Source organism: Heliangelus exortis, chromosome 1 (genome assembly GCF_036169615.1).
Source record: "Heliangelus exortis chromosome 1, bHelExo1.hap1, whole genome shotgun sequence".
Lineage (NCBI taxonomy): Eukaryota > Metazoa > Chordata > Aves > Apodiformes > Trochilidae > Heliangelus > Heliangelus exortis.
The window spans coordinates 548,030-554,685 of record NC_092422.1 but is presented as its reverse complement, the minus strand read 5'-3'; the positions used below and the strand labels follow the sequence as shown (position 1 = coordinate 554,685).

The 6,656-nt window shown below is 48.8% G+C and overlaps 1 long non-coding RNA gene across 1 annotated transcript; it reads left to right on the top strand.

The window, feature by feature from the left end:
* Positions 1-948: 948 nt before the first annotated feature.
* On the top strand, positions 949-1,412 carry LOC139801551 (uncharacterized). The gene is made up of 2 exons (XR_011728242.1): positions 949-1,071; positions 1,173-1,412. It is a non-coding gene; the product is annotated as an uncharacterized lncRNA (long non-coding RNA).
* The last annotated feature ends 5,244 nt before the right edge of the window (positions 1,413-6,656 follow it).

Here is a 6,656-nt window from a genome sequence, read left to right as displayed (position 1 = left end):
TCCCTCTGCAGTGTTTCCTGTCACCATGGCAACCTCAGCAAGGATGCTCCATGGGATGAGGATGCTCTGTAAGATGAGGATGCTCTGTAAGATGAGGATGCTCCATAGGATGAGGATGCTCTGCAGGATGTGGTCATCACCATGGCCTTCTGCTTGGCTTGGGGACAAGCAACTCAATCAGGACTCAAGCAACCTGGGAGGAAGAGGCTGGAGTTACTATTTTCCTCCTAATGGCAATTTAATTGCTGCTGAAGCCCTCCTGGAAACCCTTCTGGACAAGGTGCTTGTGTCCCCCAGCAGCACCGTTTTCTTTATCCTTTGAGAGGGAACAGACGATGCATTTGGCAGAGCTGAAGTCTGCCTCAGAGGCTGAAGGGTGAGCACAGCCATGGAATTTTAAGCTTTTCCTCATATTTATCACCCCAGAGGCAGAGAGCACCTGTTTACTTGGGCACTAAGAGATCTATTGTACCTTGGGTTTGCATTAAGCAAAAAAGAGAAGCAAAAAAGAGACTCTCTCCACCCAGCCCTCCTCACACAGCCCCCCTTAAACCCTGCTCAGGCCTCCAGAACTCCAAGCGCCCCACACCAGCCCCCGCCGGTACCACCACCCCGGAGAGCCCGGGTCGCCACCAGGACGGAACCGCGACCTCTGAGGTGAAACCAACGCCTACTGGAGAGGACCCATCAGCGGGGAGAATCCAACCCCCTCCACCTCACCCACCCGCCAGCACCGACAACCCCAGCGCCCACAAGCCCAGCGCCCTCAGCCCTCTCCGCTTCACCCGCAGCCTGAGGCGAACGGGACGCGCCCGCCGCAAGGGCTGTCGGGAGTTGTAGTTTCTCCACCCCCCCTCCTGCCCTTCCCCTCCTCGTTTTGCGGCGGCGCTGGGACTACATTTCCCATCACACCTTGCGGCGGCGGCGGGACTCTGGGCGGGGGGGGCGGCTCTGCGTGTGCGCGCCCGGGCAGGCTGGGGGCGGGGCCTTGCGCTGTTGTCGGGCGGTGGCGGCGGCGGCGGCGGCTGAGGCTGAGGGGGTGGTGATCGCCGTTCCTCGCCGGGAGCTGAGGTAAAAAAGCGGCCACCGCTGAAGCCCCGGGTTTTCCCCCCCTTCCCCGGTCCCCTTGGGGTCACCGCACCCAACTCCTCTCGCTCTGTCCCCTCCCTCAGGGCGATGTGCGGTGCCGCGCCGGGCGTCGCGAAGTGAAGAAGCGAAACCGCCGTCCCCCCCGTCCCTCCGTCCCCAACTCAGGCTCCCGCTTCCTTCTCCACCTCCTCCTCCGACCCAGAACCGGCGATATGGGTGAATGCGGAGCTCCCGGGGACGTCAACTCCAACGTGCTAATCGCCCGCAGCACCGGCGATGCTCAGCTCGACAAAGCGGTGTGGCAGTGGCTGAGCTGGGACAAGGTGGGGACAACTCCTCCATCCTTTCCCCTCCATCATCCTTCAGTCCTTCCCCTCCATCCTTTCCCCTCCATCCTTTCCCCTCCATCCTTTCCCCTCCATCCTTTCCCCTCCATCCTTTCCCCTCCATCCTTTCCCCTCCATCCTTTCCCCTCCATCCTTTCCCCTCCATCCTTTCCCCGCCATCCTTTCCCCGCCATCCTTTCCCCGCCATCCATCCATCCTTCTCCTCCGTCCTCCCTTTCCCTCCATCTATTCTTCCCCTCCATCCATTCTGCCCCTCCATCCTTCAGTCCTTCCCCTCCATCCTTTCCCTCCATCCATCCTTTCCCCTCCATCCTTTTCCCTCCATCCATCCTTTTCCCTCCATCCATCCTTTCCCTCCATCCTTTCCCCTCCATCCTTTCCCCTCCATCCTTTCCCCTCCATCCTTTCCCCTCCATCCTTTTTCTCCTCCATCCTTTTTCTCCTCCATCCTTTTTCTCCTCCATCCTTTTTCTCCTCCATCCTTTTTCTCCTCCATCCTTTTTCTCCTCCATCCTTTTTCTCCTCCATCCTTTTTCTCCTCCATCCTTTTTCTCCTCCATCCTTTTTCTCCTCCATCCTTTTTCTCCTCCATCCTTTTTCTCCTCCATCCTTTTTCTCCTCCATCCTTTTTCTCCTCCATCCTTTCCCCTCCATCCTTTCCCTCCGTCCATCCTTTCCCCTCCGTCCATCCTTTCCCCTCCGTCCATCCTTTCCCCTCCGTCCATCCTTTCCCCTCCGTCCATCCTTTCCCCTCCATCCATCCTTTCCCCTCCGTCCATCCTTTCCCCTCCGTCCATCCTTTCCCCTCCGTCCATCCTTTCCCCTCCGTCCATCCTTTCCCCTCCATCCATCCTTTCCCCTCCATCCATCCTTTCCCCTCCATCCATCCTTTCCCCTCCATCCATCCTTTCCCCTCCGTCCATCCTTTCCCCTCCATCCTTCCATCCATCCTTCCTTCTCCTCCCCTGAGACTTCCTCCACCCCAGGAGTTGTTTCATCTTCCTCCCCATCCCATTTGCCTTCCCTTTTCCCTCCTGGAAGGTGTTTTCTGCTCCCATCTCCTTCCCCCTGGGATGTGATGGGGGCGGGGGGTGAGGTTTCCAAAAAAATCCACCTGGATGCAGCCAAATGGGGAAAAAAAAGAGGGATTCTTGGAGCTGGGAGAGGAGGGGAAGGTGAGGCTTGAGCCCATCCAGGGGTGTGTCCAGCCATGGACCATCCATATCCATCCTCCCCATCCATGGGGTGATGTCATCTGGCTGGCACATGGGGGGTGGCACCTGCTGCTGCTGCTTCCTTAAGGCAAACCCTGAAATCAAGGGGAGGGTTTAATGGCTCAGAATGCAGTTAGTGGAATGGCAGATATATTTTTAAATTATTAATAATTTTTTTTTTCCTTCAGCTTCCTCAATTTTAAGCCCTCCCCAGGAAAGAAACAGGCTCTGGTGGTCTTAAGCTCTGGCATTTTTCTGTCCTTTTTAGCTCTGGTGGGGTGTCAGGAGGACTGCAGGCTTTTTTTTCTCTGCTTAAACCATCCAAAATGCTTTTGGGGCCCTAATAATATCATGGTATCACAGATTATTTTGCTTAATTCCTTGGTGAAAGGGTTACTTTTTTTTTTTTTTTTCAGCTGGTTTGGCCAAACATCATGGCCTCTGCTTTAAAAAAATACCTTGGAGATGGGGGAGGACAAACTCTCAGTGCTCCAGTAGCTTAGATTTCTGCCTTTGGCTTCTTTTTCCCTTTTTATTTTTAACTTTTTCTTCAGAGTGGTTGTCAGTGTGTTTCTACTCTTTGCTCTTCAGTTTCATCCTGTCAGGATCAAAGCAGGAGGCCCCTTAGATGAGGTTTCTGCTCCTTGGAAAGATGCTTTTTTCCTGCATTTTTGCAGGAATGAGCAGTTGCCATCTGCCCATTCTGTGCTCAGAGCTGTTGTGAAAAGAATTGGGAATAGTGCAGCCTGGGGGGAGGGAAGGAGTGGAAAAGGGAAGCAAGATTCCTGATAATCCATTTGATAACCCAGGCTGAACTGTAATAAATAGGATTTATTTGCTACAGCTTCTTGTTAGTGTACTGAAAAGGTTTGGGTTCTAAACAGATGAATAGGTATTTATCCTAAAAATTTATGAAGTGGGAGAAGTGACACTTTTTAGTCTTAAGATGACCAGGGGAACTGTTTTGATTAAAATCAGCAGTAGTGAAATCTTTCTGCTTCTGTAGCTTCCTCTAAAGCCCCAATTAAGCAATAAACCACAAACTGAAGGCAGTTTTTTAGCCTGGCTTTACCTTTGCTTCCCTAGCTGATAAAATTATGACCTTTCCTACAAAGCTGCTTGAACTTCTTACTTGGGGGAGGGGAGGGGATTTAAAAGAGGCTTCCTGTGCATTTTGAAAACTGAAATTTCCTTGGAGGAGGAGGAGGAAGGGGAGGATTTGGTGCTTCTGGGGGCATGGGATGCTTCAGAGGATGTCAGGGAAAGAGGTGAAGGTGGTGTGGGATGGGAAATCCAAGAGAAAGCAGCAAGTACAGCATGAAGGGGGTTTTTTTTGGCTTTGTATTTCCTCACAAACCTAGGAAATGAGCTTTCTGTGGGTTTGCTGCTTGTCAGACAGCTTGACAAGGAGCTGGGGCTGTCTCAGCCCTTTCCCCACCCCCCATTTCCTTGGCCTTAGGGACTTTTGCTGCCTTTGATCAAAGGAAAAAAAAAAATAATCTATGTGCTGCTTCACAGCTGTGTTTAGCTGTGGGGAGCTTTTGTCCTCTAACCTCATTGAAAATTACTTGCTGTAATTAATTCTCAGGCTTTTTGATTGGGGTTTTGGTGTCTTCTGAAGCTCAGGGGCTGGAGTGGGGGTGGAGGAAACCTGGCAGTGTGCTGATATTCCTATTTTCCTCCTTTCTCCCCAGTATTGTGCATTTCCATTAATGTTTCCAGCAGCTGGGTTAAAGGAAGTTCCCCAGATCTCCCTCCTGTCTCCTTCATTGCTGGATGTTTGCTTTTTTCTTTTGAGACAAGACTTGGAGGCACAAGGTTTTTGTTGGTGCCTTTTGTTTGGTCCTCAACAGTAAACTCTGTGAACAAGAAGTCATTGTTTTAGACTTTATCCCTTTAATTCCTCTTCACCCACTCTCTTAACTTTCCTGTTGCACTTCCAGGGCTGCCTGGAGGCTCCTGAGGAGTCTGGTTTCTCCCAGAAAAACCACTTCTCTTTCCAGCAAACGTTACAAAGTTGGACCTTGCTGGGAGTAATTTTTTTTTATGTGCTTGTCTTAGGTGGCAGCAAGAAGGTTCTGCACCCAGAGTGACACAGAAATGAGGTGCAGTAGCTGAGTGGTTGTTGTAAGGAGCAGCAGAAGAGGTTTCAGTGTCTGTCTGAGGATCCTGGTTCAGCAGCTGGGGGGAGAGGAGAGTTGGGATTAAGATCCTGATCTCCTTAATGAAAAACATGATCCCAGAGAAAGATTCCCAGCTCTGCTTACGAGTTGGAGTAAATGGGTGCCCTCCTGCTTCCCCTCAGCAAGTCTTTGTGAAAATGAAGCTGAGCTCAAGCTGCTGGTTTATTCATGAGCTCTGTAGGCTCTCTGACAGGGCTCGTGTTCCCTGGGTGGTGCTCAGTGTCCTGCAGCTTTGCCCATCTTCAAGAAAATAAAAATACAGAGGAGTGTTTGTACCCAAACAGTTCCCTGGGCTGTGGTTGCTGTGGTGGAGTGTACCTGGGAGAAGAGGAGGCTTTGTGGTTCTTACAAAGGCACATGAGGGGATAAAAAATAACTTGAATTAGTTCCCCAGGAGCTGTTTGTGCAGGTCCCTTTCACAGGAGTTGTTTTATTTTACTGATTCATGGACTCTTTTGTCAGTGGACCCATGTAGCATGGAGAGCTTCCTCCTCCCAACAAGAGGGTTGGTTTGGGGTCTTTTCTAAGAGTTCCCCTCAGTGTTCTTTTAATTTTTGTGACTTGCAAGATGTGTTTCAAGAGCAAATGGATTTATTAGTTAGAGATTAAGAACCTGTTCCTGTCATGCAGCTTGTTCTTATTAAGACTTGTAAGTTAATTTTTAAGAACGAAAATGGGAAAAAAAAAAACCAAACAGGAATTTTCCACGAGTGAGAAGAGAAAATTCCATGTATGGGTTGCAAGCTAACATTAAAACATGGCAGATTAAACCAGTGAATTACTGAAATAATTGATTCTGGGTAGACTGATGCACAAAGCCCATCTTGGGAGGAGCATGTAAACAAATCAGTGAAAAAAGGGAAGCTCTGAAATAACTCCAGTGCTGTGCTTTGCTGCTTGCTTTAGGGTGTTAAACTCTATGAAATGGTCTTGAAATTGTACTGATAAATGATGTGGCTGTCTGGGGAAGGGCTGTGAGTGCTCTGTGTTTACACTCTGGCTTTCAGGTCTCAGAAATGGGGCTTGAGCATTCAGAGTTGCTTTGTACCTCTGAGTTGATAAATCCAAGTAATTTGCACAGTGTAGGAAATTACAAAAAAAAATTACAAAAAAAAAAAATTACAAAACCCCCAGTTGTGGGTTTTTTACTGCTGCTTTACCCATATTTGGGTGGTCTGATGGTTTTTTTCTGAGAAATGGATCGTTCTTGTTCTCCATCAGATCAGGATGAGAGGATTGCAGAAAAAAGGTCTCACCCTTCCTTCTTGCCACCCTTCCCCGTGCTCCCTGCCTGAGCTGGCAGAATATTCATGCAGTTGGTTCAGGGAATGGATCCAGGGGGGGCAGGAGGAAGGGAGTGGATTTGTTATTTATTGATCAGGGTCACTGCAGCTGCAGAATTGTTTTTTCCTGACACAAAAAGGGAGCAGCATGTTCATGGGAGCAGCCTGGGAAGTGCAAGCTGTCCCCTTCAGCAGCAGTGATCTAGAAAGCATCACAACAGGAAGTTTCAATCCAGGTTATTTAAAAAAAAAAAAACAAACCCAAAACTGTGGAAATGACTGTAAAAAAAAAAAAAAAAAGCAGTTAGGGTGTGGGTTTGGTTTTGGTTTTGTATTGGGTCAAGATTAAAAGAGGTGGCCTGTGTTCTGGGGAGCCCTGCAGCACCCAACCCTGCTGCCTTCCACCCATGTGGAAGATTCATTAATTAATAAATTATAAATATAAATAATATAAATATAAATATAAATATAAAGTATAAGTAAAATATAAATATAAATATAAATATAAAGTATAAGCAAAGTATAAATATAAATAAAAAG